Here is a 12,469-nt window from a genome sequence, read left to right as displayed (position 1 = left end):
CAGCAAGCCAAGGACAGACATGTGGGCAAGAGAGCAGGGTGGAGTGTTAAAATGGCAAGCGACAGGGAGGTTTGGGTCTTTCTTGCAGACAGACCGCAGGTGTTCTGCAAAGCGGTCGCCCAGTTTGCGTTTGGTCTCTCCAATGTAGAGGAGACCGCATTGGGAGCAACGAATGCAGTAGACTAAGTTAGGAGAAATGCAAGTGAAATGCTGCTTCACTTGAAAGGAGTGTTTGGGCCCTTGGATGGTGAGGAGAGAGGAAGTGAAGGGGCAGGTGTTGCATCTTCTGCGTGGGCATGGGGAGGTGCCATAGGTGGGGGTTGAGGAGTAGGGGGTGATGGAGGAGTGGACCAGGGTGTCCCGGAGGGAACGATCCCTACGGAATGCCGCCGGGGGGGTGAAGGGAAGATGTGTTTGGTGGTGGCATCATGCTGGAGTTGGCGGAAATGGTGGAGGATGATCTTTTGAATGCGGAGGCTGGTGGGGTGATAAGTGAGGACAAGGGGGACCCTATCATGTTTCTGGGAGGGAGAAGGCGTGAGGGCGGATGCGCGGGAGATGGGCCAGACACGGTTGAGGGCCCTGTCAACGACCGTGGTTGGAAAACCTCGGTTAAGGAAGAAGGAGGACATGTCAGAGGAACTGTTTTTGAAGGTAGTGTCATCAGAACACATGCGACGGAGGCGAAGGAACTGAGAGAATGGGATGGAGTCCTTACAGGAAGTGGGGTGTGAGGAGCTGTAGTCGAGGTAGCTGTGGGAGTCGGTAGGCTTGTAATGAATATTGGTGGATAGTCTATCATCAGAAATTGAGACAGAGAGGTCAAGGAAGGGAAGTATCAGAGATGGACCATGTGAAAATGATGGAGGGGTGGAGATTGGAAGCAAAATTAATAAATTTTTCCAGGTTCCGACGAGAGCATGAAGCCGCACCGAAGTAATGCCGAGCTCTAAAGTCAAAATAGTATAAATCGCAGGAAGTCAGAGTGTCGGCAGATTACACATTGATAGTACAGTAAATTTCCCATGTCCTTGTCTGTCTGCTGTCTAACTTCTGTGGAACCCCGCCCCCCTCCCCCTCCCTTTACATATGCAAGCAGGATTTCAACCTAAATCACAGCAAAGCAGGCAGATAAGTTCCAAGGAAAATTTCCCTCGCTGAGAGAGATCGAAGGAGGTTCAAAAACGTTCTGTTTTAGTCAACGAGACACAAAAGCAGAAACTCAAGCACTGGGCATGATGCAGGGAAGTCATGAGGGCTGTTCGGGAGATTGAATTAAGACTTTGAGACACTGAAAGTAGACAGCAATGAGCTGGTATGGAAAAGGCAGATCTACTTCAAGGCGAATGTAAGTCTGATGGCAGGAAGTTCATCACGTTACAACAAGCAACATACGGAATAGAAGTCCAAGAAACTGCCAAAAGTCGAAAAAACGGTACGATGGATAAAAGGGAGCTGCGTGATATTAACAAAAAGCTAAAAGCTACTGCGGATGCTGGAAATCCAAAACAAAAACAGAATTACCTGGAAAAACTCAGCAGGTCTGGCAGCATCGGCGGAAAAGAAATCAGTTAACGTTTCGAGCCTTCACCATGAAGGCTCGAAACGTTAACTGATTTCTTCTCCGCCGATGCTGCCAGACCTGCTGAGTTTTTCCAGGTAATTCTGTTTTTGTTTTAGCTGTGTGATATTTCTTGCCGGAAGTGCCAACATTTGTCAAGTGCCTTCCGAATCTTTAACACAAATGGAAGTGTACAAGGTCACTTACTTTCACATTCAGAATCTCCACACATCTTTAGGTCGGATAATTTTGAACACATGTCTCTTGGGATCAAGTGTAGAAGTAGCAACAGTAAAAGGTTGAACTGTGCAGCTTGCGCCATGTTGCATCGCCTCTCCAAACTCCTTTCGAGAACTTGGGCAGCGGGGAGCTGAGATGGTCACTATAGCACTGGAAATAGGGAATCAACAAAAACTTCCTTCGATAACCAACCAGTTTCCCTCAAATAATGTAATTCCTTGTTGTCCTTCAAATACCTACATTTTAAAAAACTTTATGAAGAAAATTGTGACGTGTCCGTGGACTGTGGGTCACAGTAAAGAGCTTAATTATTAACTCTGTAGAACTTGATCAGGTAAATCATCAAACCTCGAACATGTGGAGAATATCTGTAACCAGAAACATACCATGTGACCTGTCCAGTTCATAAACGTTCAGGCACTTAGGTTAGATGCAACAGCCATTATACAGCACTTGGAAATAACAGTCAGAATTATTGATTTACCTCCAGCTGTTATGCGATTGAGCTATTGGGTTATGCCCTTCCAGGCTACAATGCTAAGGAGATTCACAGCTTTATATTACTCAAGTTCCCTTCAATTTGTCAATAATATTTGCAAATCTGAGAGGAGCTCAGGGTACATAGTTGAATATTTCTTTATTCTTTAACGGAATGTGGGCGCAGCCAGCATTTGGTGCCCATCCCTAATTGCCCTTGAACTGAACATTTCAGGGGGCAGTTAAGAGTCAAATCACATTGCTGTGGGTCTGGAGTCACATGTAAGCCAGACCAGGTAAGGACGGCAGATTGCTTTCCCTAAAGAGTATTAGTGAACCAGATGTGGCTTTGAGACAATTGCTGATAGTTGTCGTGGTCACCATTACTAAGACTAGCTTTATATTCCAGGTTTATTAATTGAATTCAAATTCCACCAGCTGCCGTGGTGGGATTTGAACCCATGTTCCAAAGCATTCGCCGGTGACATTACCACTGTGCCACCACCTCCCGCGTATGTACAACTTTAATAGGAAAGTATAGAAGGAAGGCGAACTTGACAAAATAAGATTAATTTAGTTACTATATGTGTTAATACTAAACAACCTTGTTTTCAAAGAACTGACTTCATCAAAAACTGACTGTGCAGGCCAACTTTCCCACAACCACCGCCCCTCACTGAACTTCCATGTTGGATTTAAGTATATCTCACTGAAAACTGTCAAACGTGGCCTTAGATTGGAAGTAAACGCGTCGCTACTGCGCTAACAACTAATTATACTGAAAGTTTACAGAAGCTCTCCTGCCCAGTCACAAGGTTTGGCCTGAACATCTCTCCCTAAGGAGCTTGTGGTTAAATCGCTGTATGTGAACGGCAGGCACACACCTCAAGATTTCCAGAAAGCAACAACATTCAAGGTTCACTGTGAGATTGAGCTGGTTTAAATCATTTACATTCTAAATAGTTGCTGTAAACTGGTCTCTTTTACAAAGATTTTCATTCAGAATAAAATATCAGACTAAGATGGTTCTGAAAAATAAAATTCTCAAGTATATTTTAATGTTGATGTGTTCCGCCCGTCACAGTTGAGAATGCTTTTTTTCAACTGGACTTTTACCTTGTGGGAATAATCCAATCACAGGAGAGCTGGGCTCGAACTCCGACCTTCACTGTTGATTATCAATGTGCCTCAGCGCGGACCTGGGAGGAGCCTAGGTCCTTAGAACGGTAAAAAAAAATCAGCGCTGATCGTGAGGGTCATTGCCCTCAAATCCACTGCATCCCCCCTCCTCCCCTCAGGCTTCCATGGGAATCGTCCCCTTTGCTGCAGACGCAACTACCATCTTAAAAGATAAATCAAGATCTGCTCTTTATTTTACTGTTTCTGATTTAACTAATAAAAAGGGTTTGATTAATGTGTCCCGAATTCTAAAATGTCCAATTGGATTATCAAAGGCTGATTCGTATTCCCAGTTTTGAGACACAAATTGTATCGCTGATTTTTGGATATTGTATTGTTTAATGTGCGCGAGAATTGCTCTAAAATGCTATTGAGCCCCCAATACATTCTGATCGTTATTGGCAGAAGTGAAACGTTTAGACAGGCAAAAATGTAAAAAAAAATAGGAGCTGCGGTGGGTGAGTTGTGGAGTGGATTTTAATTCTGTTAGAATTTTGATCATGGTGTAGGTATATCAACATTGTGTTTATTTACTGAGGTTATGGCTGAAGAACCTTTTTAAAAAGATGTCGCAAAGCCAATCCTTGATTCAATGCAGACATGGAACCAGATAATTAGAATGCTCTGTCAGACCTACAGTCAGTTTTACAAGGTTAGGCAAAACCTCGGGTGTGCGTCAATGTAATTTAGAGGTCAGCTTCAAATAAAACGAAGCACGATAAAGCCAATCAGTTTAGGATTCTCTCCAGCAAACTGTATCGAATCGATTTGGTTTCACAGCGGGTGAACTATACCTCAAAAAAAATCCAGGGGATGGAACAGGGGAAAGTCCCAATGAAACCAGGATGACAAAATGTCATGTGATTCAGGAGACGGCAGCAAATCATGGGGCCCTTTGAAATCATAATTTCGTATTGTATCTTTTTTTAATGTTATACAAATGTGCATAGTCAGGCTACATTCCCCAAACTTTAAAAAAACAGCTGGGAGAGTGAAGCTTTCTGCAAGCATGTAAGCACGTATATGCAACACATGCGTGGCGCTCTTTTGTGGTGGCTACAATGTATTACAGGCAGATGCAGCCGACGGTATAGTTCGGGACTTGTTAACTGCACTTCAATCCCAACAGTTTACACCTTAAACTGCAGTGTAGAATGACGGCAGTTTAGGAAACTAATAGTTAAATTCAAGTACCAAATCTAAATACTGTGGATGCTTGTTATGATCCCCAGCTGAGGACAAGCCTGATCACAGGGTAGAACCCAGCTTGATAGATCCTTACTTTTAATTGCTTGTTTAGATCGGCGGAGAATAGCTAGCTACTGAACAGTCACAGGGGTCAGCTGATGAACTTTTAACAAAAGAATAAAACATTTATTCAACAAGAAAATTCAACAGCAATGTGGTTGACTCTTAAATGCCCTAGGAAGCCACTCAGCTGTAACAAACTGCTACAAAGTCACAAAAAATGAATGAAACCGGATGGACCACCCGGCATCGACCTAGGCATCGGAAACGACAACGACAAACTCAGCCATATCGACCCTGCAAAGTTCTCCTTACTAACATCTGGGGACTAGTGCCAAAATTGGGAGAGCTGTCTCACAGGCTGGTCAAGCAACAGCCTGACATAGTCATCCTCATGGAACTATACCTTACAGATAATGTCCCAGACACCACCATCACCATCCTTGGGTATGTCCTGGCCCACTGGCAGGACAGACCCAGCAGAGGTGGCAGCACAGTGGTATACAGTCAGCAGGGAGTTGCCCTGGGAATCCTCAACATCAACTCCGGACCCCATGAAGTCTCATGGCATCAGGTCCAACATGGGCAAGGAAACCTCTTGCTGATTACCACATACCGCCATCCCTCAGCTGATGAATCAGTGCTTCTCCATGTTGAACATCACTTGGAGGAAGCACTAAGGGTGGCAAGGGTGCAAAGAGTACTCTGGATGGGGGACTTCAATGTCCATTGGCAAGAGTGGCTCGGTAGCACCACTACTGACCGAGCTGGCTGAGTCCTAAAGGACATAGCTGCTGGACTGGGTCTGCGGCAGGTAGCGAGGGAACCAACAAGAGGGAAAAACATACTTGACCTCATCCTCACCAACCTGCCTGCCGCAGATGCATCTGTCCGTGACAGTATCGGTAGGAGTGACCACTGCACAGTCATTGTGGAGACGAAGTCCCGCCCTCAGAATGAGGAAATGTCCATCATGATGTGTGCCACTACCACTGTGCAAAATGGGATAGATTTTGAACAGATCTAGCAACTCAAGACTGTGCATCCATGAGGCACAGTGGGCCATCAGCAGCAGCAGAATTGTACTCAAACATAATCTGTAACCTCATGGCCCAGCATATCCCCCACTCTACCATTACCATTAAGCCAGGGGATCAACCCTGGTTCAATGAAGAGTGCAGTAGGGTATACCAGGAGCAGCACCAGGCATACCTAAAAATGAGTTGTCAACCCGGTGAAGCTATAAAACAGGACTACTTGTGTACCAAACAGCATAAGCAGCAAGTGATAGACAGAGCTAAGCGATCCCACAACCAATGGATCAGATCTAAGCCCTGCAGTCCTGCCACATCCAGCTGTGAATGGTGGTGGACAATTAAACAACTCACAGGAGGAGGTGGCTGCACAAATAACCCCATCCTCAATGAAGGAGGAGCCCAGCACAGCAGTGCAAAAGATAAGGTTGAAGCATTCGCAACAACCTTCAACGAGAAATGCCGTGGATGATCTATCTCGGCCTCCATCTGGAGGCCCCCAGCATCACAGATGCCAGTCTTCAGCCAATTCGATTCACTCCATGTGATATCAAAACGGCTGAAGGCACTGGATACTGCAAAGGCTATGGGCCCTGACAACATTCCGGCAATAGTACTGAAGACTCCAGAACCTGCCGCGCCCCTAGCCAAGCTGTTCCAGTAGAGCTACAACACTGGCATCTACCTGGCTATGTGGAAAATTGCCCAGGTATGTCCTATACACAAAAAGCAGGACAAATCCAACCCAACCAATTACAGCCCCATCAGCCTACTCTCGATCGTCAATAAAGTAATGGAAGGGGCCATCAACAGTGCTATCAAGCAGCACTTGTTTAGCAATAACCTGCTCACTGATGCCCAAATTTGTGTTTCACCAAGGCCACTCAGCTCCTGACCTCATTACAGCCTTGATTCGAACATGGATAAAAGAGCTGAACTCCCGAGGTGAGGTGAGAGTGACTGCCCTTGACATCAAGGCCACATTTGACTGAATGTGGCATCAAGGAGCCCTAGCAAAACTGGAGTCAATGGGAATCAGGGGGAAAACTGTCCACTGGTTGGAGTCATACCTAGCATAAAGGAAGATGCTTGTGGTTGTTGGAGGTCTCAGTTCCAGGACATCACTGAAGGAGTTCCTCAGGGTAGTGTCCTAGGCCCAATCAACTTCAGCTGCTTCATCAATGACCTTCCTTCCATCATAAGGTCAGAAGTAGGGATGTTCGCTGATGATTACACAATGTTCAGCACCATTCACGACTCCTCAGATACTGAAGCAGTCCATGTCCAAATGCAGCAAGACCTGGACAATATCCAGGCTTGGGCTGACAAGTGGCAAGTAACAATCACGCCACACACAAGTGTCAGGCAATGACCATCTGTGGGAGAATAAAATACATATACGGGATAACAAAGGGTTAAGTGGTTAAACCATAGTGGAATACTACAACAAGTGTCCTTGCACCAGTACATCAAGTAATAGACAAACCTGTGCTGTCAGCTATTGTGGAGGAATGAAAACAAGTATAATGAACAAACTACCAAGCGCCCTTGAAACCAAGCTAGTATGTCTGTTATCAGCACATGAGACAGGGCCTAGTCACGCTATCTGTTGTCTGTCCAGATGACTAATCGCCAGATGGGCTGCTCAAGGTTTTTGCGTAATTATAAACTAAGACAGAACAATTGTATGCATGCCAAAGATAAAATTTCAATGTTATTAATTACTAAGGGTCAAGCAACTTTGTAATTTGCATGACCTCTGTTATGCACGCTTTTGCTATAACTATGTGTGTACTCTGATGCTTCTCAAAGTGCCGGCTAACTCCATTGTATGCTGCTGGGCTCTCCATGATATCATGATTCAATAAAGACTTCCAAGACAAACCTCCTGGGTCCGAGAGTTCACTCTGTTTTCCGCGACACCATCTCCAACAAGAGAGAATCCACACATCGCCCCTTGATGTTCAATGGCATTACCATCACCGAATCCCCCACTATCAACATCTTGGGGGGTTGCCATTGACCAGAGACTGAACTGGACTAGCCATATAAATACTGTGGCTACAAGAGCAGGTCAGAGGCTAGGAATCATGTGATGAGTAACTCACCTCCTGACTCCCCAAAGCCTGTCCACCATCCACAAAGGCACAAGTCAGGAATGTGGTGGGATACTCCCCACTTGTCTGGATGAGGGCAGCTCCTACAACACTGAAGAAGCTGGACACCGCCCAGGACAAAGCAGTTTGCTTGAGTGGCACCACATCAACAAACATTCACTCCCTCCACCACCGACGCACAGTAGCAGCAGTGTGTACCATCTACAAGATGCACTGCAGGAATTCACCAAGGTTCCTTAGACAGCACCTTCCAAACCCATGACCACTACCACCTAGAAGGACAAGGGCAGCAGATAGATGGGAACGCCACCACCTGGAAGTTCCCCTCCAAGTCACTCACCATCTTGACTTGGAAATATATCGCCGCTCCTTCACTGTGACTGGGTCAAAATCCTGGAACTCCCTTCCTAACAGCACTGTGGGTGTACTTACACCACATGGACTGCAGCGGTTCAAGAAGGCAGCTCACCACCACCTTCTCAAGGGAAACTAGGGATGGGCAATAAATGCTGCCCCAGCCAGCGAAGCCCACATCCCATGAGTGAATAAAAAAAAAAGATGAACTATATTACAATATTCCTTCACCCACAGATATATACAGATTTGTAAGGATAACACAAATTATGAAAGCTATCTTATACTCTAATGTCCACAGTAAGTATACAGTCCATGTATCAATAAGCACCCTGTGGTCAGACACACCACACTCTAAAACCAAGTGGCAAATGCCACTTCAACCAGATACTATGGATCTCCTCAAGTCCCCCCAAACGCTTGTCACGCCATAAGCCAACCGGTCTCACTGTACTCCATCTTTCACACGAGGGATTCCAATCTCCACTCTCCAAGACCTTCCCTTGGAATCTTCTCTCAAACTGATGCTTTCTCTCAGACGCCTTCCACAAGAGTTCACCTCCTGGATTTCAAATTCTCCTTCTGATGTTCCTCTCTCCTGGGTCACCACATGCATTTAAGCTGTCTTCCAGGCACTCTCTCTCTCTGACTCAGCTGCCAATATTACCACTGCTTCACATGCCCATAACAAAGAGCTACATACCTTCAGTTGTCTCTTTGGACCTTCTTACTTCTTGCAAGCAGTTCTTGCTTTAAATCTGCTTACTGCAGCTTCTGTTTCTTTAAACCTGAAGCTTGGAGCCTTTCTCTCTGCTCTTCGCTCTTAACTTCACTTAATAGGACCGTTTCCAGGCTCCTGTCCTTCCTTTGAAAGGTCTTCTTGGGACTTTCCCCTGTTCCACTCTCCTGGATTTTTTGGGTCTTTTCCTTAGCCTGGGACTGGCTATCTGTCCCTTTCAGGCTGCTTCTCTGGCAGCTATCTTCAAAACCAACTGAACGCCAACAGCTTCCAAAACAAACTGCTGTTTTTTTAATTTTTCTGTGTGTGTGTTGTAAAACTCTCATTAGAAATGCAAGCACCTTTTTAAAGTGAAACTAAAACTCAATTCGACCTTCTCTTAACACAGATACAGGAATACCATAAGACCATAAGACATAGGAGCAGAAATTAGGCCAATCGGCCCATCGAGTCTGCTCCGCCATTCAATCATGGCTGATAAGTTTCTCAACCCCATTCTCCCGCCTTCTCCCCATAACCTTTGATCCCCTTACCAATCAAGAACCTATCTATCTCGGTCTTAAGTACACTCAATGACCTGGCCTCCACATCCTTCTGTGGCAATGAATTCCATAGATTCACCACTCTCTGGCTAAAGAAGTTTCTCCTCATCTCTGTTCTAAAAGGTCTTCCCTTTACTCTGAGGCTGTGCCCTTGGGTCCTAGTCTCTCCTATTAATGGAAACATCTTCCCCACGTCCACTCTATCCAGGCCTTTCAGTATTCTGTAAGTTTCAATCAGATCCCCCTCATCCTTCTAAACTCCATCGAGTATAGACCCAGAGTCCTCAAATGTTCCTCATATGTTAAGCCTTTCATTCAATACAAATCAAACTTAAATAGCAAAGCTAAAACTCATTCCTAACACTCAAAAAATGCAAATGTAACTTAGTTAGACTGTCTCTATTTCCTAACAATGCTGGAAATATGAAATAAAAACAGAAAATGCTGGAGAAGCTCAGCAGGTCCAGTAGCATCTGTGCAGAGAGAAATAGAGTTAATGTTTCAAGTCGATGACCTTTCATCAGGTTAAATTCAGGTCCTGCTTGACATTCAGATTCAACTGTCTGCTGAAGAATGACCATTAAGGATAGGTTGCTTTGGAGCAAAGATGTCAACTTTTGCAATGATTAAACACATGGCTTGCTGGCTGATAAAAAGTATGTCCAATTTTATCTTGCTAGTTATGCGTACTGCAACATACCATAGCGATGTGCCTCTCCAAGGCCTTAGAATTCTAGGCTGACATTTCAGTCCAAAATTGAGCAAGTTCTGCGCTGCTGGAGACTCCATCTTTCAAATGAGGCATTAAAAACTACTTACCTGTTCCAGAGAAAGTAAAAGCTCCTATGCCACTTTTTTTTTGAAGAGCATGGCACTTTCCTAGTAACATTGTCAACATAGATCCCTCAACAAACGTTACCAAACATAATAACTAGTCTTTCAGCTCGTCGTTGTTTATGGCACCTTGCTGTGTTCAGTTTGTCACATTTGCCTAGTTGACAATAATAACTATATTTCTATATAATAATCCATTGAAAGTGAAGTGCTCTGAGACATCTTGAAGATGTGATTTATTTAGCCTATGCAGTTGAGGATGTGATAAGACAATATCAATGTTCGTTTTTTGTGTTAGAGAAGTGTTTTGAAAATACTCATCTACCAATTGAGAGAATCTGATAGATATAATATTCAAGTGATTAATTTAAAAAGTAACATTTATTAGAAAATTATCAGTTGCTGATGGGCCCATGAGATATTGGTCCATGAAGTGACACACAAGCTACTGAATTAATCTTATTTAAAAAAATTATTCCCTAATTAATTCTTAATGCAGTTTTACAGAAAAGCTAAATGCATTTTTTGCACAGCTAATGGTGTTTCTCAATTTTCTGTTTCGATTAACCTATTGGTATACTTTGACATGATCAGCAGCTTTTTATATGCAAGTTTGAATGTGTTCGAATTGAATGTGAGTTTTTAAGATAAATTATCAGCATCATTACAATAGTTAATCAAATTACTGTTTACAAAAATGTTTCATGTTTTGAGTTATTAAAATTGAAATCACACAGCTTGCCATTTTTGTAAACTTGTTTCACCATTGCCCTCTGGTGGCACCTTGCTATATTGTATTTTCTTTTTTTAGACAAAGCACTTGTCCAGAATTTTGGCCTTTAGTAGACTTAAAGCAAAATGTTGTATTGAAATTTCTTTTACCAAAATTTCATAAAAATGAACCTACTATTACTTGTAGTATAAATGCAGTGCTAATATCATGACTTATTTTAGAATAATGTTCAGGATTTACATTATTTAAGCCAGTTCACATATTCTGCTTCAGAGCTAAACTGAAGTAGTAACAGCTACCTCGACTACAGCTCCTCACACCCTGCTTCCTGTCAGGACTCCATCCCAATCTCTCAGCTCCCTCGCCTTCGTCACATCTGTTTCGATGATGCCACTTTCCAAAACAGTGCTTCTGTCATGTCTTCCTTCTTCCTTAACCGAGGTTTCCCACCCACAGTGGTTGACAGGGCCCTCGACCCATCTCCCACGTCTCTGCCCTCACACCTTCTTCTCCCTCCCAGAACCATGATAGGGTCCCCCTTGTCCTCACTTTTCACCCCACCAGCCTCCGCATTCAAAGGATCATCCTCCGCCATTTCCGCCAACTCCAGCATGATGCCACCACCAAATGCACCTTCCCTTCAACCCCCCCTGTCGGCATTCCGTCGGGACCGTTCCCTCTGGGACACTCTGGTCCACTCCTCCATCGCCCCCAACACCTCAACCCCCTCCCATGGCACCTTCCCACGCAATCGCAGAACGTGCAACACCTGCCCCTTTACTTCCCCCCTCCTCACCATCCAAGGGCCCAAACGCTCCTTTCAAGTGAAGCAAACGTCACTTGCACTCCTTCAATTTAGTCTACTGCATTCGCTGCTCCCAATGCGATCTCCTCTACATCGGAGACACCAAACGTAGACTGGGTGACTGCTTTGCGGAACACCTTTGGTCTGTCCGCAAACATGACCCAGACCTTCCTGTCACTTGCCATTTCAACACTCCATCCTGCTCTCATGCCCACATGTCTGTCCTTGGCCTGCTGCAACGTTCCAGTGAAGCTCAACGCAAACTGGAGGAACAGCACCTCATCTTCTGATTAGGCACTTTACAGTCTTCGGGACTTAACATTGAGTTCAACAACTTCAGACCATGAACTCTCTCCTCCATCCCCACCCCTTTTTGATCCCCCCTTTTTTCTTATTCATTTTTATTATTTATTTCCCACTTATTTTAATTAATACTATTTATTTCCATGTTTATTCATTGTTTTATCCCCAGCTTTTCGATCTTTTTTCCCACCACCGTCCCCTCCCCCCACCCCCCACCCCCCCCCCACTAGGGCCATCTGTCACTTTCCAGAGTGCTTACCCTGGTCCTGCCATTATCACATTCTGCTTTCCACTCTTAATGTC

Source organism: Cetorhinus maximus, chromosome 18 (genome assembly GCF_964194155.1).
Source record: "Cetorhinus maximus chromosome 18, sCetMax3.hap1.1, whole genome shotgun sequence".
Classification (NCBI taxonomy): Eukaryota; Metazoa; Chordata; class Chondrichthyes; order Lamniformes; family Cetorhinidae; genus Cetorhinus; species Cetorhinus maximus.
Note: the sequence above shows the minus strand (reverse complement) of the source record.